Source organism: Chroicocephalus ridibundus, chromosome 3 (assembly GCF_963924245.1).
Source record: "Chroicocephalus ridibundus chromosome 3, bChrRid1.1, whole genome shotgun sequence".
NCBI classification, from domain to species: Eukaryota; Metazoa; Chordata; class Aves; order Charadriiformes; family Laridae; genus Chroicocephalus; species Chroicocephalus ridibundus.
In genome coordinates this window covers 39,828,252-39,851,736 of record NC_086286.1, presented here as the reverse complement: position 1 = coordinate 39,851,736, position 23,485 = coordinate 39,828,252, and positions in this window count along the sequence as shown.

Sequence of the window (23,485 nt, the reverse complement as noted above, 5' to 3'; positions counted from 1 at the left end):
GTTATGATATGATCAAAGTCTTATGTGCTGCTCTTACTATCAGATTCAAAAGGTATTTGTGTGTCTGTCTGCCTGGACGTACTAAATGGGTTTGCTTTACTGAAAATTTCTATGACTGACTCTTAGTTAAAATGCAGTGATATTGGCAGTTACCACTTGATTCTTTCATAATACAGATGTAGAAAGAAATATAATGATACTGTTAAATATTGTGAGCCTGTTAACTATTTGACTACTTTAGAGAGTTAAAACTCAGGGCTGGGTTGTTTGTCTTCTCACTACCCTTTATTTTCTGAGATAATCTGATCTTAATGGGGGGGCTAGGACATGTTTCTTATATACTTCAGTTCATGAGGTAGCTGCAATAAATTTGCACCACTGTGTGAGGCACTAGTGAGATTTTCCTGTAAAGTTATCTATAGGGTTGCCCACCCACATCCAACTGCATGAACAGAACAAGAGATTTTAGGAAGAGCGGAGGAGTGGAGTACTGCTGTACAAGCAGAGGATCCAAAATCTTGGTTTGCCCAGAAAATGCAAGCTGGGAGGTTATGTGGTAACAATCCATTACTATGTTAACAGACATTACAGCTCCTCTCTCTCTCCCACTATTTAATCTCAAAGATACTGTTGATGCCAATGGAAAGAGAGAATGTTTCAAACCTTCAAAGCAGTGAGTTTCTGGGATGTTTTCCTACTATGTGGGGGAGAAAAAATGGAAAACACTTTGTGATGGATGTTAATAAATTTAGTAGTAGAAGATATACAATAGCAGATTAGACTCAGTAACTCTGGAGGTCCTTTCCAGTGTTGTATTTCTGTGGAGAGCTTAATCCTCTTCTGTATAAATCATTCCATACTTGCCACCCCAAGACGTAGGTTACACTGCATTATCTCTTCCTGAGCTCTAAATTTCTTAATCCTCTCCTCAGCCCCATACAGGGAGGGACATTTGCCTAATACTTTGCTCACTTTTGTGAGCAAATTGGCTGGGAGGAGAAGGGGAAGGAAAGGAGTGTGAGGAATCTGATCTGTCCCCATTTACTTGCCATTACAACTGCTCAAACTGTTTTGGCTTAGCATAATGAAATGTTATTTTAAAATCTGTGTTTACAGATACAATTAGTTTTCACTTACGTTTTTTAGTTCTTGGTTAAATTTGGAATGGTTTTCTTTTTAATGCTGCTGTCCCTTTCTCTCCTTCCCTCTCTCCAGTCCTGAATAACAAAGTGTAAAAACCCAGACCGCCCTGACTCTTTAAACTGCACATTGCTGACACAAGTAAAAGCTAACCTGATAACTTGGGGATGTTTTTGAAAAAGAATTTGAGAAGAATAGATGAAGATCTAGTTCTCCACAAAACTTGCAGAACAAAAATCTTATTTCTGAAGAGTTATATAATCTGTATTTTACCGAGACAGGTTGCATTCTTTAGACAATTACTGGCATTGGCTGCACAGGGAAGTAAATGGCATTGTATAGAAAAGGAGGTAATTCACTCTTTTTCCAGAGCAAGAAGACAAAAGGAAGGTGTAAGAATTTCAAGCAGTTAATCATGTGGAAATAATAAGAAGAGTGTCCTCTCCACAGACCTGGCTCTGTGGGCTTGGGACCATAGCTTGGAAGCCTTCACCTGCAAACATTCTCTTGGGAAAATTTGAGAACCTAGATGAAATCCTGATCATATTGAAATCAGTGAGAAGTTTTGGCACTGACATCAATGAGGCCAAGATTTTATCCCTTTTATTTTACAGTTGTTCTGTGTTCATAAAGTGCAAGGTATGTACTTTTTATTATGGAAGCACATGAAAGCAGGCCTAAAGAGTTATGTATGTACCTATTGAATAAAAGGTGTACAGTTTCTCAGTTAATATGCCACAGGATTTGTTGATGGGATATGAGCTAAAGGAATAAATTATTAAAAGACTACTGGCACTGGGATACTGCAAATGGAAAAATATGTATAGTTAGAACCAGATGTTAAACTGGAGTTTCCAAATTAATATTCTGTATGTAGGATGGCTATGGAAGCTGAAATGCTTAAGCAATATGCAAACCTTCCAGGGGAGATGAAAAACTCAGGCCTCACCACTAAGAACTGGAAACTCTTCTCTCAGGAAAGGCTTTCGACCTGTGAAATGGAGATAACAGCATTCCTCTTCTCCTTTCTTTGTTAGTCTCTCCTGGCCAGAAATTATTAGTAATAATGTATGTCTGTGTTATAATGATCTGTTTGTGTGAACTTATAACAGTACCAACAAGAATTCACTGATATCGATCAAGGCAGAATTTCTCTTTAATGTATTTCCCAAAGAAAAATTAAAATGACTATTTTTGAAATACAGTAAATTGATCAGATGTTTCTCAGTATCTTACTGTGCTTCATCCAGTGTTTTAATGAAAGGATAGGGTATTTCTCATCACAGTGCCAAAACCACAGAATTGAGAGAAGTGAATTGCTGTTGTTATGGGAACAAAGGTCCAGCAAACTGCTTCAGTTCAATTATTTGAAACAGAACTGGCTTCTTTCATGGATGCTGCACATATGGGAAACCAGCCTGGCCCCAGGATGGTCTATTGCCTGCAACACAGGCTTCCCTAATGATGGTGTTTGTGCCTTTGACGCACTCTTTGTCATCTGTGCTCTTTCAGTCATTCCTTCTCTAGGATTTCCCTTATTTCCTTTGTTTCTGATTTCGCTTTAATTTCACATCCATTCCTGCCTTTTCTTTCCCTGGTATGGCCTCCAAAATCGGAGATTTGGTTGCAATGAATGCATGTGCTGTGTGTGGACTGAACCGTTGTCCATCCCTCTCCCTCAGGTGTGCGTGCACGCAGGACAGAATGAGAGGAAGGTGGAACTAAAATCACAATTTTTCACTTGGGAAAATTTGCATTATCAAAGCTAAAATATGGCCCTTTTACCTGTTTCTGCTGATGGATCTTTATCTTTCCCACATTATCAGTTACAGAAGATAACATAAAGCGTCACTAATACATTAATACAAATACAAACCCAATGGTGCCTATGGAAAAAAAAATTAAAAAAAAGATCCTTATACAAACTTGTGTACCAAACATGTCCTGCCCTAGAGTCCACCAATTAGATTTTGTTCTGGTGATGTAATTCTCATAACTTAAAGTCTTTGCCTGGGACGGTAATTTTGACTTAAGAACTGGTTTCTCTACCCACACAGAGCACTTCAGCTCCTTAACTTGATCATGGTCTTGAATTAATCTATCATACTAAAAGTGCTTGATTTCTGATTGTATCAAAGTTTGCAAGTTGATCATGTTGTCTTGTCTGTTCCCCATTCACAGCACCTAAATGAAGTGGCCAGAAAGTCAAAATTGTCTAGCAGTCAGAAGCTCCCAACAGAAAATTCTTTTTTGGAAGGGGAAAGAGGCAGTTTCTCTTTAATTGGGACAGCAATGCTCTTTTCCTCAAATGTCAAGACCTAGCATAGTGAGGAGACCAAAAATAATGGGGCTACCATACAGTAAATAACGGTGTGTGATATTACAGTTTTACACAGCAAGAAACACTTTGCTTGTGCTTCACTTGGCTTTTGCTTTATGAGACAATAAAGTCCTCTGGCAAATAAATGCCAGGACCTCAGCCCAAGGGAGTGGTGGTGCTTCTCAGAAGACTTCTGCACGGCTAGTTTATTGCCTCATAAACTCAAAGCCAAATGAAGTTGCTATAATGTTACATTTTGCATATGAATTATGCCTCCCCTGTCCATCTGCAGTTATGCATACTTCTTATTGCCTGGGTTTCTTTCCCTTCTGTCTATTCTTCTTTACATTTCTAGCTGCAGATGATGTGCTAGGTGGGACTATTAGCCCAAAATGTATGGGAAATGTCACTACTACTAACCCTAAGTATTTACAAGTCAGGCACCAAAATCATAAGATGCAAACAGAAATGAGTGCATGCTGGATATTTCTTCTGGGATCTGAGTTGATATGTTATATCTGGGACATGTTAGAGCTTTGTGGGTTTACAAATATGCTGTGTGGAAAAAAAGAAAAGAAAATGGACATTAAGTATCTCAAGTGCGATTAGGGGCTCAGGCTTCAAATATGCTCTGAGAGTTGGAAACACTGAACACATCTAATTCATTCCTGACAAGGACGAATTTCAGCCATGGATGGTTGTTGAAATGAGCAGTCAGCCTTACTCAAGTTGTCTGTAGGGAAGATGGAAACCAGACTGGTGAACAAATGAAACGGGCCATCCAGATGGGTTCTCCTGTGTGAATCTTGCAAATCCACAGAGAGCTCTCTCCCTGTCAATGCCTACAGGATACTTAGCAAACACAAGAAACAAGAAAGTAGACACAATTATTTCAGGTGGTCCATGAGTGTGGCAAGATATAAGGAGATCATAGGATAATTCAGGCTGGGAGGGACCTTAGGGAGGTCTCTAGTCCTCCTCACCCCTCTCAAGGCAGGGTCAGACCAGGGTGTTCAATCAGGTCTTGATTGTCTCCAAGAATGCAGACTGCACAGCCTTTGAAACTTTCTTCTTTTGCTCTATGTCCTTTGTCTGCCATTCTCCTGCCATACATTTCTGGAAGGAGTCTTTCTCTGTCTTGTTAACTGCTTTGTAGATATTGAGAGGCTGCTGCTAGGATGTAAAATTAAGCAAAGGGAAATTTAAACCCACTTCTGTTCTTTTTCTTTTTATCAGTGAGAGCTGTTAAGCTCTGGATCCCATTGCTAGATTAATTTAAAACTACTGAGAATATGCTGTAAGAAATAATTCTGCATTGACACCAGAGGGGAGGAGACAATTTCTTATTATGTCCTTGATATCATATGATCCAATTAATGTTTTAGGGAGTGTGACCTGATGGAATTACATTCTGTGAAGATTAGAAGCACTTCGTCATCCACCCATGCCAGATTAATCCCAAACTTCTTCTGGTCAATAGTCTGCAATTATGTTAATGCTATTTATGAAGATTTCATTATGGGGACTCTTACGAACTGTGGAATATAGACCTTCACATTCTATTTTGTTAACAAACTCATTGAAAGGAAATGAAATGCAAATACTTTCATTCCCTCTGCTTCTCAGCTCTCCCTGATCTGCTTCATTTTTCCATGCAGTTACAGTTAAGATTCAATGCTTTTTTTTTTTATGGATGATGATGTATAAGAAATGTGGAAAAATGTGGGTGATCCACATGTTATTTTATGAATATTGCTGGTTCATTTGTTTGTTTTATTGCATTCGTGTTGAGGTGCTGGTATGGTAGTAAAGGGGCTCAGTGACCAGCAAGTTGCCCTGCCTTCTACGGGTATTTGTATCAGCTGAGCCTGATTGAGCATTAGGTGAAACAGGTGTATGTGCACTGCTTGATGAGTAATAACCTGTATCCTATTGCTCCTTGATTCCCTTTGTTGAGATTAAACAAGGCTGTGTTTGAAAAAGGGCTGAAGAGAGCTTTGTTGGTGCCGGAGCCTGAGTTGGGGCTTGCTATGGCTGTGTGGTTGGTTGGTTGGTCGGTCGGTCTGGAGGGGCTGTAGGGTTGTGCATCTCACAGATCTGTGAACTTTGGAGAGCTGAAGGCTTAGGCCTTGCTGAGGTGCTTTTGGAGAGCCTGAGACGAGGTTGTAGACTGCTGAACTTGAACGTCTGCATTTTGCCTATGTAAAGAGGGACTCTGCTAAGGTGAAGTTGAAGAGTGTGGAGTAGGAGCCTCCTGCTGCTGTAACTAATGGCAAAACTCTCACCAACTCCAGAAGCAACTTCTGGTGTTATGCTGGGTAAGTGCCTAAAATGTTGTGTGACTGCTGATGAAGCTCAGCAGGATTAATGGCGATGGAAAGTCATATGCCTGGTCAGCTCTTTAAAAGTTCCAAAATGGAAGGCAATGAAATGGCCATTGGGAATACCAATTTGATCATATTTACAGCAGTCTTAATTTGACTGAAAGGCCGGAGCGCAGTCCTACTAGGTCAATGCAAAATTACTTGTTCTAGTGAAGACTGGGGGATCCTAGACTTCTTTCAAAAACTGTATTTCTAGTAGTGAAAACTTTAAAAATTCAATCTCGTAAGTCCTTCTGTGCCATCACACCATAAAAAATATCCTAAATTGTGCCGGGTGAAAAGTCTCATAAGTTTAAAGCTAATCTCATTGTTTTGTGGGGCCTACTTATGATTTTGTGAATGCCTGAAATTATCTTTTTTTATACTGCTATTTTTGGCATACTTACATTTACTGTGGATTAATGTTCAGACTGTCTTATGTGAATATCATGAAGTAATAGTTTCTTTTATTGTAAATGTAACTTATGTTATTCTTAATTGTCTAGGAATTTAAAACGTTCTGTGGTTTTTTTTTTTTGAAAGACTGCTATGGTTAATTATATTTCAATTCCCATTTTTATCCAATGTCAATTAGTACTTTAGCAATGAAAAAACTAATTAATTTACTATCTGTACAGTATGTTGCCTTTCTACCACAGATCTATGTTTAAATGTTCCTTGGAGATTGGCCTTGCCAAAGAGCATAATAAAAGAATAAGTTTACAGTATTCGTTGCTGAAAGCAGGCTTATTTATATACTATGTAAAGATTGCTTCCTATGCTTTAAGTAGTTTTCTGTGAAGTGGTGTGAAAAGATCTGCCTTATCAAATTTTTTGGTTTTCTTTTTTGGTTGGGTTTTTTAGTAACTAGAGCTCCCATCCCAGATGGCGCTGACTTGTATTGAAGTCCCAGCTTGGTCTGTGGGGTTTTGAATGTTTATGTTCTGTAATGGCTTGTTTAGAAGTGTGTGGGGTGTTGTTTTTTCCCTACACTGAGCCCAAAGCAGAGTTCAAGAACAAATGGAGCTCTCCCTGCAGTATTTCAGGGCCTTTGTCTGAGTTGGTTGAGAGGGACTGTTATTTTTAAACAATGGGTTTTAGTATAAAATGCAGAGATCTACTGGTTACACTTCTCCCATGCGCTTTAACCTTTATCTATTAAAAAACCCACAACCCAACCCCCTTTGTTAGCCATTGTTCTTACCAATTAGACCTTTCAGTTACTGCAGCTGAATGACTGATCATGATCAAGTGCAGTGAAGGGAGGCTGTAGCTGGGCTCAGTATGTTATTACAGCTGCTATTAAATATATTTAACTTTTAGATGCAGGGGAGTCAGAAATCCATGGCTGATCCCTTTGTTTTCACCTCAGTGAATCCTAAAGATCAGCGTTAGCAGTGAATGCATGTTAATCCATTGCTGCCAGCTGGTAAAGCATCCATGAATAATGGGAGATTATAAGCAACTTGCCCTTTTCCCGAGAGCATTTATCTATATTCACTCAGAGGTAGTGCCAGCTAGGGCTGGCACAGTTGTCCTTTGTAATGAAACTCTCGACCTAGGAAAATCATCCAGAGAGCTTTAGAAAGATGATCTCTGATAATATGCAAGTCACTGTAGCTCTCCACAGTTTGTGCATGACTGCTGCAGCTCTGACTTCCTGATCTTGAATTCATGCAAGTGGCTATATGGCCGAAAAGACTACCTGATGCCTGCCTAATGCCCTGTGTACTTAGTGTTTTGTACAGCAGGGCTCTAGGAATCACAAGAAATTAGCTTCAGACATTGCTCAGCCTCTGATGTCTGTTTACTTTCTCTCCATCACGTTAACACTGTACTGTAATTAGTCATACTGTATGCACACCTATCCAGCTCATGAGAGACTGTCGCAGGAGATTAGCAGTTGGTTAACAGGCTCTTTAGTTAACAAATACACAAAGGGGGGAAAAAAAAAAGAACTGTGTTATAAGGAAGGGGCATTTCGGGTCCCTTTCCTTATTAATATAGTGTAATGGTATGTTGATAATGACAAAATGTGAGGGCTAATATGCAAGAAATAATAGGAAATAAAAACCTGTTTTTATTATGTGAGCAAATATGTGGACTCTTAACACATGGTAAAAGTCTACCAGAGAAAAGGCAGTGCTTAGTTTAATGTGAGTTAGCTAATAAACATCTCTAAAGAGCCTGAAAAGGGATTACTTTTTTTATACGTATATATAAAATATAATATATATGTATATTTCTCTCTCTCAATGACTATAGTGCAGAGTTAGAGCTAGTAGTTAGTCACTGTATCAAAGCTCAGCTGAGTATTAACTTCTGTGCCATGAGTTGTATTTAAAGGAACTCGCATCCACCCTCAACTTCTTTACGATTAATTATCTGTAAATATTTCCAAAATATTTCCATCACCTTTATCATTCTTTTTGCCTTTATCTACAGTGAGGATCATAGACTTTATGTTTTTAAAGATAAGCATAAATAAGGGCCATTAAGAGTAGCAGTGACTATAGCTGTAGTGTTTTAAACAGTAGCTTCTAAATATACATATAAGGTAGGGACTTCATTTTAATAGGGGTTTGTAATTTTTCCATTAACACTCCCCCTTCCCCCCCACCCCCCCAAGAAGTTTAAGAAAATCCTGGGCTAGAAAGGATATAAGTGTACACAGAGAGTAAGAATAAATGATATGAAAAATATTTTTGTTACAATATTGTGCTGTTTTAATGAACTGTAACTGTGTCCTGTGACTTGGCTTGGCAGGTGGTTGGAGAAATGGGAATTTGAGTATTTAGTTGTTAATAAATTACAAAGTTGGAACAATGTGTTGTATCAAGATGGAATCCGACTTTATAAAAAATTTGACACTGTTCTGTAAAAGAAGAAATAAATTCTTCTCTGCTGCAGTTGGTAGGGATTTGCTATTGATTTTAATAGGATTTTCTCCAAGGAGACCAGGCTCAACAATGTAGTCCTGAAATGCAGGTGGGGTAGATGGCTGCATATGTTCTGTCATAAGGTGAATAATTACAGAGACAGTAGTTTGCTGAAGTGTGTGCTCTATCAGAACAATAATGAAACTTTATCTTCTCATTAACAGGAACACTTTGTGTGCAATGACAAATTCTGAAAATCAGTGGCAGCATTTCCTATTTTGTGGTGGGCTTTGTGTTTCCACTCAGTTTTTCGTAAATTCTTGGAAAAACTTTTTTTTTTATTAATTTTCCTGGTCAGTTTCTTAATAAAAATCTCAAACTTTGCTTTCAGTTAAGTTTAGTAATCTTCAGCTGCTGCTTTCATAATATCTTCAACTACCAAAAAAAGAGGAAAAAGTGGTAGTGCACTGCAGGTATTCTGGGAAAAGAAAATAAAATATAGAGAAGTACAATTTGTGTAATTTCCCAGACACTTCAAAAACTACTCAAGCCAAAAGGCTGTCAGTATTTCATGCTGACTTTTTTCATTAGCATTGCTATTCCTGTTCACTTGTCTGCAAAAAATAAGCTTTTCAGGGAAAGAGTTGTATGGCTGAAATATTTTGCTGGTGCTTATGACGTTTAGTCATACTTCCATTTACTGCAGCAGAGTCTTGTTCATTTAATTACCATCAGTTTTGGACTATCTACTTTGTGATTACATGACTGTAAATGTATTTGAATTCTCGGGAAGTTATTAGCAAAATTTTCCCCTTTAAAGAGAAATGATTTCGGACACAGCGCTGTTGGTTTCTGTGTTGTCCAACTTTCAGCAAGCAGTGCAAGTGGAGGTTTTTTGTGAAACAGAAATATTGTTTACTGCAGTAGTCCTATTTATACTGCTCAGGACATGTGCTGTCATTTTATATACAAATGTACTCACACTGATATACTTGAAGTACTCTTTTTCTCCTTTATCAAAGCGGTTTGACAGAATTTTGATGAGATTGTTTTTTTTTTTTGACAGGATAGGGCTGTTCTCTTGATGTATGGTGCTTTACTGAGATTATAGCTGTATTTGTATTCTGATGTATTTATCTTTGAAATAAATCTGAAAGATGTTCTTGAGAGCGAAAGTGCTGATAAAATCTAAACAATGAAGCATTTTGGTAAGCTGATGGTATTTTTACAATTAAGCATAATAATGGTCCATCAGTCCTTTGGACTAAGAACAGGTATAAACTAGGAAGGAGTACCTAAAAAGGAAACTGAAAAAGATACAGATCTTGGCTATATTTAAGCACTTGTCCAGAGCTAAACACACTAATAACTCTGGGAAACCATCTGAGAACCTCGTACAACTAGCAGCCTTAAGTCTATGAACTTGGTTATAGATGGGCACGTGCTTTGTATTTCACTGAAGGGCCACTGTAGTGGAGAACTGAGCTATGAAAGCTGGTAATGCAACTAAACAAAAACCGATGGCTGTATGGAAGAGTCACTTGTTCCCCGTCAACCGTCAGCTACCATTTGTGGAGGGGTGTGAGGAATGAATACATGTGTCTTTATGTAAGTAACACACTGATTTTGGGGTATGATGGAAGTGCATGTCCAGTTTGTCCTTTCGGAGAAAATTCTGGTGGTTGAAGTGCTTAGCTGTTATTTTTGCCTCAGCATCCACTTTAGAGATGAACGCAGCAGGAGCTTTGATAAAGCTGACAGGAAAGAAAGGAAAGTCACAGATCAGGAAAATGCTTGTTAAAGAATTTCTGGAGAATCTGAGCATATTCAAATCAGCAGACAGATTTAAATTTAACATAGTGTGCTCAGTGAACTGGTTAATTTGATCCATTGTCAGTTAATTTAGAGACCTCATAGGACAGGTGGGGTTTCAAAAGGACAAATATACTTGCAGGAAAGAAAAAAGGGACATGGGAATCATGGCCCAGTGAGTTTAATTACAAGACCTAATTGTTCTAGAAGATCTGATAAACAAGGAAGCGAGTTTTGCCAGTATCAGAGAGAAGAAAATACTTGTGGAGAGCTGTAAAACGTTAGGTTTGAGGCAGAAGTATGCCATCTTTAGATGCTTGTTGGAAGCTTACACTGGCATTTGAATTTTGGAGTAAAAATCCTTCTTGTCTCCCGATCTCCGAAGTTGTACAGTTGTGTCTTCAGTCCCCAGGGCTAGATGCTATCTGCTGTGAATAGATAGCATTAGTATCTTATCAGATACCTTTTCAAGTTATGACATTTGCCTTAGTGGCTAAGTATGCAAAGTGAACCATATTTGTGTGTACTGAGAAATAGCTGGGTTACCTGAGCTATGGAAAGAAACTAGATCATGGCAGGTTTTTGGGACCACCTACTCAAATACAGCTGCTGAATGATCAAGAACTCGCAGTTATCACTATTTTAACTAAGCAGGAGAGTAATTTAGTCTACACTGGAGTCAGTTTTTTTTTCATAACGTGGAAACTGCAGAGAATCCCAGAGAGCACAGGATAAAGAGTCTAAAGGCAGACAAGAGAAGCATCTGAAACTCAGCAGTGTGTATTATGGCAAATAAGACCAGGCAAGACAGTAACATGGAAAACCACAACAAATACTATCACAGTTGTCATAGTTTCTAAGTGCTAGGACAGAGGGCATAGTGAGAACAAAGGAGATATGTTCTTTGTGCCGGAGCACTTCTGCATTTGTCACTCTGATAAAAATGAAGAACAAACTGCCAGCCTGAATGTAATTAATCTGGACCTATGTTCATTCCTTTTAATTTGTGTATGAGCCCCTGTGCTAGAAATAGTGATGTCAGCACTCAGCAAAGTGCCCTGGGCATTGGAACAGAGAGGTAAATGAGCAATGCATTTCCCCCTGCCCCAACACAGCACAAAAGAAAATGTCTTGGAAAAGGCTGGGACAGATCTGAGACTGAAGAGGCCATGTTGACCATCTTTGGTAAGCGAGTATGTAAAATAAACATATGGATAAATAATGGATTGGAAGAGATGCATGATGCAATTATAGCAGCAGAAAAGTATTTAACCATTATTAGATTTTAAAAAAAGAAAGTCAAGCACTTTGCCTTCTGAAAAGAAGGCAACTGAAGAAGAGTTGGAACATAAAAGGGTAATGGTGAAGTTTTCAACTGATGGCATTGGGATGAAAGATGGTAGATGAAAGAACCCAGCCGTCCCATAATTTATGCCCCTAGGAAAGTTCTTGTGCCTTCAGGCAGATAAAAAGAAGAGCTTGGCTCTGTCTGTGTTGTTATTATGAAGGCAGTGAATTTGACTTCTTATAGTACTAATGTAAAAAAAACCTCCCCTGAAAATGAGAAAGCTGACTCAGATGGAAGGTTATGGTTTTTCTTTTATCCAATTTGAGCAAGTGCTAGCATTTATGTATTTATAATATTATTGTACTACTGCTGTTTATTATCAAATGTTAGCAATATATAAAAGTAGTAATTTTTAAAGTGTATATACTGTGTTTTCCGTGAGATGCACCATTCCTGACATAAAGAACCTTTGAGATCAATAGCCATCTTTCAAAAAATTTAATAATATTTGCTGATAATTCTATGTGCTTCATGGGGTTATTTGTGTGTATGTTATGCTGCTTAATTATCTTCCTGACTATAAACTTAGAAATAATTATTTAACTTCTTTCCAATTGGTCCTTATATCCTGTGTCAGACCACAGACCCTGTGTTGCTTGGGGCTGTTGCAAAGTAAGATGGTATTTACAATGTATAAGGGTGTTTATCTGTTCCTTCGTTGTTTCCCCATTGTAGCTTAGAGATAGCTCAGAGATGCTGGGTGGGGGAACCTAATGCTTTACAAGGTGATTTGGGTGCAAAAGCCTCCTGAATGCTATATTGAGGATAGAATCTGCCATAGCACAGTTGAGAGGAAATTCAAAGCTGGGGAGCTCAAATGTAAGTCTCTGCTGAAGTTCACGCCATTCTTTGTTGAAGTTCTCAAAACACAGCTCATTTTATTTGGAGTCCAAATATACCTGTGCTTGTTGCTGTATGTATAGGCGTTCCTGTGTGATCAGAAGTGAATACACAATGTGTCACACATCCCTGTAGTAGGAGAGATTTCCACTCAGGTCTTTATAGAAGAAGCTAGACAGCATGGCGCTGGGAAATAATACTACATGAAAAGCAGTACAAATAGTCCCTTTCAATCATTAAGCTTAGTGATGAGCTATGTTCTTGTAATTTGACAAATAACTGAAAGAGGCGAATGTTCAGTGCTGCAAGCAAGCTTCTGTGTTCTTATTACAAATAGCAGGTACACCCTGAATTTGCTATGCATAAGGCTGGAATTGGTCTTTGAATAACACTGTGAACTGAGTTACATATCCTTATATTATGTGCACAAACAGCAGCGCAGTGGGTTGTGTGCCTGTGAAGGTTACCATGTACCCAGGGTTGTGAAACAGTACAGTGACATTGACTACAAATCTTAAGTATATCAGCACCCTGATGTTACTTCACAAGAGCCCTTTTTTGCTGCCCTGAAGGAATAGTTTCCTTCCCCACAGTGCCTGTGCGTGGTCCCTCTCTACACCTCCTGACATTCTGGGAGCTCTGCCTCTCTGAATGTCATACAGTGCTTTAGAACAAGGACTGATTAATTGGGACTGAAGTGGCATTTCTGGAAGTCCTTCTTCAGATGCTATTTCATTGCTGAGTAAAATGGCTTGGGTTGAAGAGCAGCTAGCAGGCATTTTATGACATGCATACCTCTACTAAATAAGATTAGATAATCTGCTTCCTGTCTCTAATATGCAGTGCTATACCTAGAAGCAACCTGGATGGTATTCAGTTGCATTTTTCATTTAGAGGCATTTTTGTGACTAAAACGCAAATGAAATTCTGTAGGCGAGAGGTCTGAAGGTTCTTAGCCAAAATGTTTGTCACTAAGTTCCCACACTTTAAGATTTATTCAGGAAAACTTAAACTTTCCATTCTGGAATCACTGAAGGGTGTCTTGAAAGCTAAAGTCTTGGTGTAACCCAGCTTAGAAAAATATATTACCTCACTTAGAACTGGCAGACTCTTGAGGATGGCAGGATCTGCGTGAATCTGCATTGTAGATGAGTAAATCTACAGAGGAGAATATTGCTGAAGGAATTTTGAAAGTACTGCTGTTTAAATAGGATAAAGCATTATCACTTGTTTCTGTATGCTGGAGGGGGAAAAAAAATCCACCCCATTTGAAAGGACTACGAAAGACATTTTTGATTATCTTATCCCGTACTCGAATGTCCTGTTTGTGCATATGTGCTATCAATAAATTGACAATACTGCCATAACAGGCAAGATCTCTCAACAGCTATGGTCAATAACAAAGATGTATGCTGAGCTGGTGGTTGTATGCCAGAAAATCCATTACTACTTTGAACAGGCTATAAAAGCAGACAGAGGTTTGGTTTTAAGTCTGTTCCATAATTTATGATCTTTTCTGAGAAGGGAAGAAGAAATCTTTGGGGGCGGAAAAGCAGAGTTAAAAAATACTTTAAAAAAAAAATATGAAAATCATGGTGTCTGCAGTTGCCTTTAATGATTGCAAATTTTTTCATGGTTTATATCCTCTTTCTTGACAAGCTTTATCTCCCACACGTGTAAGCTCCTCTTGAGGTTCTACAATCCCAGTTGCTTGTGGAATGCAGCACTCGGAGGCTGCCAGGTAGAGCAAGTAGCTGTCTGTCAGAGCTATGTTCAGAAACAAGGAGGTGTAGAAGATGAAGCATAAGCTTGCTATGTTTACAATAAAAGCTGTAGCCGAGCTCACAATTTTGAGTTTTATAGGAAGATATGGAAGTGGGCAACTGCCTTTGGCAAAGTAAACTGAGTGTCGCTGCTGGTTGTGGTGTTGCACGTAGTGTCCCTAGAAATCAGCCAGCACAACAGAAATAGCAAGGCTGATGATATATTTGTATATGTTTTGTATAATATTTTTACATGAATGTATTGGTAGCCACAACTCTGTGTAAGTAATGTAGGCAGCTATCTGTGGGACAACTGGGAGCAAAAAAAAATAAATCCTTCTGAACTGTCATCTAAGACTAATTTCCAAAAGAGACATCGATGGCTGACCCTTCCAGCACCCAGAGGCTGGGCCCAGACCTAGGAAGTCAGCTTCAGATGTCTATGGTGTGTGGTTCCAGAAGGTTGTGTTGGGCATTGGGGTTTGAACGCGAAATCTAACCCCCCAGTCATCCTGAGGGGATCTACAGGGAAGCTGTGTGCATGGCTTGGTGGGATGGTGGTGGTCTGAGATTTCGTTAAAGAAGAGCTAGAGGAAGGGCACTGACAGCTGGGAAGGATTCCTGCTGCTAAGTCTAACTTAAGGTTGTGTTTTACATTTGTTTCACTTGTGGTCTTTTGTTTACTTGTGACTTGCAGCATCAAGTCTAACTTCTGTCTTGCAAAATAAACTTTTGCTACTTCCCCATTAAGTATGCTTTGTGTATGGACCAAGTGAGTCTGTTTGAAATGGAAAATCTTGGGATTTTCTGTTCCCATGGATGCACCGTGTCAGAAAAAACCAGATGTGCCCAGTCAGTGTGAAGCAGACTGTACAAAAGAACAATGTAGTAACTGTTGGGCAGGTGTCTTTTCTAGATGGGAATTCCCTCTAACCGGCTAAAATTGGCACTCTCTTTAAAGAGCAGATGGTAGAGAGGCATCCCGTGGTGTGGATACAGCCAGAGGAATCTCAGTCCCTTTTTACAATGTAACTGAGTTGCTAGATAGAAAGAATACCCACAAACTTTCAAGCTGCTTTTTGATCATAGATATCTCACACGTGCAGCTTCTGTCTTACTCCCAAAATGCAAGGAACTGAAAAGTGAATCTCCTAACAGTACATCTACTTCCATTCATGAGAATGTTTCTCTTCCCACAGCAATGAGAAATCTGTGTATATTGCAACAATAACTGCTGTTCCCTTGGCTTCTGCTTCTCTTTGTCCCCCATGGTAAAGGCACTTCACCTAATTCTACTAATTAGTCTGTTAAGTATAATGCTGTGCTGCACTGGAAGGAGAGAGTTCGGTTGAGCCCATTGACGTGCTGACTTGTTGCGAAAAGGCCCTCAATGCAGGCACTATTCTTCTGCAACCCAGCTTGCTTGGGATGTGTTCCTTATGTCCCAGTGTGGTGGCAACTACAGAGGAGCAGGAGAAACATGATTCAGACACGTGATCTTCACTCAGGTAAATACGTTGGCTGCTCTAAGGTGGCAGCTGAAGCTTGGGGGACTGTAAGAGAATTTCATGTAAATAACTCGCTTGGAAAAACAAACTGAATGCCCTTTGAGCTGTTATGTGCCTATTCAGAAAGGAGATCCCTCAGTGCCTGCTAATTGGTACAAACCCTGCAAAGTGAGGTGAAATCACATCCTGGAACTCGGACAAGTGAGGGTGAAATAGTTCACTGCTGGTGTTCCCATATTCCCCTCAAGGTAAACATACAAGTTAAATTCTTAGCACTGTAAAATTGTAGGGCATTCCACATCAGGACACAGCTATGTGAGTCCTGGCAGGACAATCATAGCAGCTGAATTTCTAAAGGAAAGCCCCCTATGTGATTCCTGGCAGGACAATCACAGTGTTTGAAATCTCCAGCCGTGAAAAGCTGCATAATATGAAGCTATCAAAACATATGATATTCCCAGTATGAAAAATGTAAAGGGGGTATGGAGGCTTAAATTGTATTAGTAAAACCTTGCTGTAATTGGTCTTTGGCAAGAAAGAAAAAACCTGCCATTCAGTTCTCTGGCAAGGGCAAAACTTTGTAAGTTGAATTACTGAGAATAATAACCTTCCTTGGTAGGATTAAACTGCAGTTTAGAGCATTGCACATTTAGAAGTTTACTTTAAAATATAGTATTTTTTTTAGCATGTCTAAACTCTATGTCAAAAATAACGGGGTGGGAACAGAGAATATGGGCAAAGTGGGCTAAAAGGCACTTGTGTGGTATCCATTTCCTTGAGCACTTACTGGGAGATACTGATGTGGCCTCAGAAATAGCTGACATGACATTTGGTCCACCTCTGTCAGGATGATGCTCATGGCCAGAAAAAAAGATTGTATAAGAACAGAACTGTTGAAGTGCCCAACTTGGAGCTCAAATAAAAGGTTTGTGTAGCAGATGACCTGACAGTTCATCAATTTGATAAAAAGTTTTCTGTTCCTTCTTTCCTTAAGCGAGGTGCCAGCAAAGTTGCAGGAAGACACCACCTTGCTGGTGACAAGTATCAGCATTATGTAGATGCAATCCTTGTCCAACCCTGTTTTAGTAACTGTGATGGAACTTGGTGGCTGGGTGAGCTTGTCTATTCTTGTAGCTCATCTGTGTACTGTAATTCACCTTCAACACAGACTGAGAGTTTGTAGAGCTGCTTTTGCAGTGGTTAGTAGTATTGCATCTATAAACACATAAATTTTCTGTGAGTAAAGGGTTGGTGCTGTAAGAAACAAAAAAGGAATTATTTAAAATGTGAACAAGGGGACAACACAGTTAGGCAGGCTTCTATGAGAACGTTGCTTGTGCACTTAATACCATCTAACCACATGGGACTGCTGCTGTGAGCAAGTACTGTATGTGCAACAGCTTGCAGATGAATCTGCTTGGTTAGTAGCACAGGTTGATTCTGACCTCATGCTTTTCCTGTCGCTTGTGCTTCCCTGCCTGCTCGTTGTATCCTGTGACGTGTAACTGCAGAGCTTATTTATGTTCAGGACTCATCAGCACTGGCTCTAGACTTGATTGCCCTCAAATGCAGCGTAAGTAGGGAGCAATGGGCAAGAACTGTTCCCATTTCATGAAACAATGAATTCCTTATGAGAATTGCAGCTAGAGATTTTAAACAAATCAACCTGCAGCAAATGAGTATTGTAAGGGCTTTCATCTAGCCTAGAAGCCAGCATCCTTACTGTTTTTCCGGAGGTAGACAAGTCAGTAGAATGAACAGAGACATCATCTGGTGACCTTCTGCCCTCAACTCAGTAGCATAAGATCTTCCAAAACAGATCTATTTCTTTACAGTACACGGTCAAATAAGATATGTGTAGATTTGTGTGCCGGCTTTGAGGAGAGAAGGCTAGTTAGTGGAGGAAGTCTGAATTTTTTTTGGTACAAGAGCTACTTACAGCTTAATGACAGTTAAATTTGTATTGCTCCCTGATGCCCTCAAGGTTCACAGGCAGTAATCCCATTGCCCTTTGCTATGTAGGGGATGAATCAATAATGAATGATGGCATTTTATGACAAAGAATAGAATGATGTTGCCTTAAAGCAAAATCAAGATGGCTTTGCACCCGCCCCAGGCTCCCTTGGCCGAGAAGGAGGCTGTTGGGTTCTAAAACTCAAGAGATTAGGATGAAGTGCCATTTTAGAAAGCACTGGGAGGCCTGGAGCCATCTAACAGGTTTGAGTGAAACTGCCACATGCTGCCAGGTGAAGGAATGAGGGAATCAATCCAGAAGTGTCTGCTTTTATAACTTCAGAATCACAGCAGCTGCCTGGGATTAAATCCCCATAATCTCTTCACTACCGAGCTGACTTGTTTTGCATCGTGAGCCCTGTTACACTGGGGAGGAAGGTTTGCACTGTGCATTAGGGAAAGTTTTCTCCTGGAAGGTTTTCTTGCTCCTTCTGAAAATACACACAGCTAATGGGCATTTGGGGCACTTTACCGGGAATATTTTCAAAGGTACTTAGAATTATTTTTACCCAAAAGAATAAACTAGATGGATAAACGTAAGTATGAAGGCTAATCGTCTCTAGTCCAGCTCCAAGCTGCTACTGCTACCCAATTTTCAGTCCTCTGGGTGTTTCAAGGTAATGAGCAGTTCAGAATTACTTCTGAAGTAAAAGCCAAGTCCCATATCTTGCTTTCTTCCGGCAAAGGGTCTGTATGGCTTCATGCCCTAGTGGAGGGATAGGCAGACCTCTCTTCCATCAAATGCCTCCTCCCTCATGTCCTACTGACTGAGGCCCGCAGCGGCATTAAAGAGAGCAGTATCTATTCTTACAAAGGCTGTGTGTTGTTGCCCCACTTTTGTAGTCCTTTCCACCCTGCCTGGGAAGCTGCTGGCTCGCAGGAGAAAAGCACTTCTCTTGCACTCACCCATCTCCCTGAGAAGTGGCATCTGCTTATGCTGGAGAAACTTCCTATTGCAAGTAAAAGACACAAGGTAGAAGATTCAACAACTTAGTGTAAACATAGCTGCATCTAAAACTTCCAGTGTATCTCTAATTTGCTGTTTAAGACCAAACCCTTCCAGGACACCTGAAAGACGCAACAAGCAAAAAAGAATGGGAAATTAACTGAGAGGAAAAGAAGAGAAAGGTGAAGAGAAGATGAGGGAAAATAGGGTAAAGGAGAGACCTTGACTGTCCCCTCATTTCTTTTCCTTTTACCTATGTGAAGGTAGTGATACTGAGCTGTGAAAGTGCCTACCTTGTGGTTTTCTTTCCTAGCACCTGTGGTGAGCTGGCTCACCCTCTGAAGTGATTGTTTTGTAAACTTGGCAAGGTCAGGAGAGTTAGCTACTTCACCAGTTTTCTTGATGTAGAGCTGAGCTTGTGTTACAATAAAATACACTAGTGGTGATGGAAGGGGGCATCTGATCAGATTCTGTGAACTGCAGTTGTGAACCAACTGGCCTAGTGAGAGGAACTGAACACATTTTATTTCTAGAAACTTGTTTGTGGACAAATTTTCGCAGATCTTCCAGGTTGATACGCTACTTAAAGGGATTATGTACTCTGTCATGGAGACAAATGAGGGAAAATGTTTAGGAAAAAAGCAGACGGCCAGAAAAGTAACCAAGAAGAAGAGTATGTGTGGTTGGATGAGCAAATAGCAATCTGGTGGTCTGAAGTGTTGTTAGAAGGAAATCTGGAAGACTTTAGGCTGAGAGACAGAAGCATAGTTTCTATCTTTTAGTGAAGATTTGGCATCTCTTCAGTCCATCCCACCGCTTCCATTTTAGCCAGCTGCATGGGAATTCCCAGTGGGTGGCAGAGGGCCACCAGCAGTGCTGTGGTACCATGTGCTTGGAGGAGGTGTGGCTCATATTCATCTAAGCTACAGCTGTTCTTGCACTTTGTGTGGGCTCTTTAGGTCCATGTGTGGCTGAAATAAATTGGAATATCTTTTGGCCTTCTCTAGTTTGGGCTGGTCACTATGTGCTTGTTAATCTCCTCATCTAGGAACTATGAAGGTGGCCTAAAGCCTTTCCTGTTCTGATTCTCAACAGTATGAGAAACAGCATCTTGCCACAAGTACAGGGCCAAGATCCTATGCCAAGAAATGAGATTAGATGTCTTGCATCATGCCAATATAAATAATTAAGCTTGAAATATAGTAAAAGAAATTAAGAAGAACTTTTGGGAAGCCCTTGTTTTGGGGTACATTCAAGGTAGACCCAAATCTAAATCTCCCCCCTGACCAAAACCACCCTTACTTTGGAAATACTGTAGCATTCAATTCTAGATGTGAAGCTAGATTTGTAGCTGACTTGGTGGTGTGTGTTTTTTTTTTTTTTTTTTTTTTAGTTAAAAATCTGGACAAAATCAAGGAACTTAATACTACTGAGCATTGACATGTTTGGAAGCCATGGGTGGAAGCTAAAACCAGTTGAAACACTGGTTTTGGAGAGGAGATGTGGTATGCATAATATATTCCAGATTTTAGAAAACTCATTACATGGGAGATTCCCTCTTCACTGCTGTAGGCAGTTGCCCAGTTGTCAGGCTGAGATAAATAAAAAACAAAGTTTAATGAACTGAGCTTACAGAACCACAGAAGTTTTGCCTAAATGAGGGGCACTTACTCTTTCTGAGAGCTGAATGAATATATTCAGCTCTAATGGTAGCATTGTGCTTCATCTTGTATGGGAACACTCCTTTGTTGTAGGAGAGATGACCTAAAACATGGAGTGGCATTAGCATGATGTTGTTGCCTAGTGGTGACTTCTTTTCTCTTGTGAGTGTATTTTGAAGTGTTCCTTGGTGTAAGAGAATGGTTTCCTCATGTATTCTAAAGCAAGCTGTGTTTAAAGTGTCAGCATAATTATACTGCTTTGTGTTTTGGCTTAAAAGCCAAACCTGGCATTGCTCTGCTTGAGCGCAGACTTCTGTGCAGATGGTGGCACTGTGCAACTTTTTTGTGTGGCGTGTGGGGTTTTTTTGTTTTGTTTTTTTTTGTTCTTTTTTTTTTTCTTACCAGTATCTTATAGAAGATTTCTCACAGTAGATGTGCTCTGGGGAAGGCAATTGTGTGTACCATTATTGAGACAGAAAAAGGCCATGTGTTCATCTCTCTGTGGTTGTGGCAAAACAGAACTAATTATTCTTAAGCTCTCCAAGATGAACACGTGTCCAGTCTGTTGCTCATAACTCTGATTCCAGCATTTTCCATAGTAGCTTGTCTTATTGTCTGCTTGTAGTAGTTACAAGAGGTTCCTAATACTTAAACTAAACTCTCCCTGATATTTACTAAACTCTCCCTGATATTTTTAAGGTCTCTGTTTCTTTCCCGAGTATTGTGATTAATGGCTAGAGTTGCTTTAACCTTCTTTATAACATCATCTGACATATTTACACAATGTGCTAGTTTCTTGTTTCTGTTTGGTATTAAGATTTTCTTTGGCAAATCATATTTTTCATCCTGTAGTATTTCTCCAGGTTCTTTTAAGTACAATATCCTAAAGTAAAACCAGCACTCCTCTGGGAGCTAGCAAGTCCAGAAAAGAATAATTGTCGTATTACCATGGATGATTTTATTAAACAAATGTCGGCTCAGCTGTTTCCGTAAACTGTCCCAGTTAACAACCCTGGGAATATAAAGGCCTCTGAGATGCATCCCCTTCTTGAATTTCCCCCACCTCCCTCTTAGTAAATTTGCCTCTAAGTGAATTATTTTTCTGTGGAAACCCTCTCTTCTCCAAAGAAAGGGTACCTAGCAAATTCAGGCCCTCAGTAGGAAGGCAAGATGCATAAATTTTTACTAGGACTGGACCAAGCCTGTACGTGCCAGAATTTTTGTGCCTGTTCCAGCCTGTTGTAGGAAAACTGAGAATAGCTGAGGACCCAGAAAATTCACAATTTCAAATGTGCTTCATCAGTGTATATGTGCAGTAATTCTCTGATGTTACAATGGTAACTGGATGCTGGTTGTTACTTGCTCGTGTATGAATCTCTCTGGAGCAAGTGGCTTGATCTCTTGCGTTTTCTGTAATTCTCTGCCTTTAATCTTGTTCTTGCATAGCATTCCTTAAAGAGCTTATTGCTTCTGGTTCTATGTTCCCCTCAGAAATACAGCTCTTTAGTCAGAACTTAAGGATGAAGAAAATGAATAAAGAGTTTGCATTGTATGCAGCTCCTGCCTCTGCCAGAAGTATCCCCTCCTCATTAAGCTGTCCCTATTTTGTCACCACAAATTATCTACTCAGTGTTCAGTTTTAGTGCGAGGTTAGTTGTATGAGGAAGAGACAAGGGTTATAAAGGTTCAGGAAGCCTTTGCTGATCTATCCCCGTTATGTTTTGGATTTTTTTTTAATGTTTTTCACTGGTTAGGTGGCTAGCTTGAAATGTAGGGAACCAGGTTCATCTCTGTCCTATTGCTAGATTCTTCTGTGACCATGGGCAAGTCAGCTCGCCTCTTCATGTTTTGTTCCCTGTCTGGGAGCGGGGGGAGACCAAACCAAATAAAGCAAACTCCCACCCCAATAATGTTCCTTACAAGTCTCACAGCCTGTAAGTGCATAGACTCCGAAGGGTTTGCTGTAATAACAGTATCTACACTAATACTAGCTTTTGAAAGTTAGTGCTCAAGGCGAGTCATATGTTTAAAAAAAAATAAAAGAAGAAAAATAGGTATCTCTTATCTACTGTTTTTAAAGAGAGATGAATGTTACCTCGAAGTGTTTAGAGAAATATTTTTGAAAATCCAAAATTTGAAATTTATGAGCCATGTTGCTATAACAATTAGTTAGGCCAGGGTGTGCATTAGGAGGCTGCTGGTGCTCTTCTCGGATGGATGGAGGCACTCAGCCTTCTGCTTTGGTCCTCAGAATGCCTCCAAAGCATGTGCCAATAGCCTATTGATGCACAGCCTGTTGTGACTTATTGTTATGTTCAATGCACAGCAGATTACAAAGGTAGGTTATTTGTTAGCATGATTTTCCAGACCGCTGCTTGAAGAATTTTAACGGCGTCCACTAAACTCCCTGATGCACAGTTCAGAATGAATAAAACTCGGCTTGATGATGTTTACAAGAGCCTGTGTGCCCACTGCTGATGAGTCATGGAAAACAGCATATTCCTTTGACTCCTGACTATGTGCCTGACGTGCACAGATTATTAGCTGTATGGGGCTGTACTTTACAATTAACAGATTGGCTGCTTTTATTTTAAGCTGAATCCTAATTCAGTTGTTTTCATTCTGCAAGGAAAATAAACACATGCTTCTCTCTGTCTCTCTAGCTGCTCTGTCTTGCAGCCATAGCACCTCAGAGCTGCTGTCAGCTGAACAAGTTGCCCTCCTGTTTTTCTTGACCTGTTGTTGCCTCTCCTCATTATCTTATGAACTTCTGCAGTGTCTGTTACTACCAAAACCTCATTAGATCCTTTCTCTTCCTTTGTTTAGTGGTTGTTCAATTATTTCTCCCTGTATCTATCCTTCAGATGACTGGTTCATTTGCTTTTCACTCTT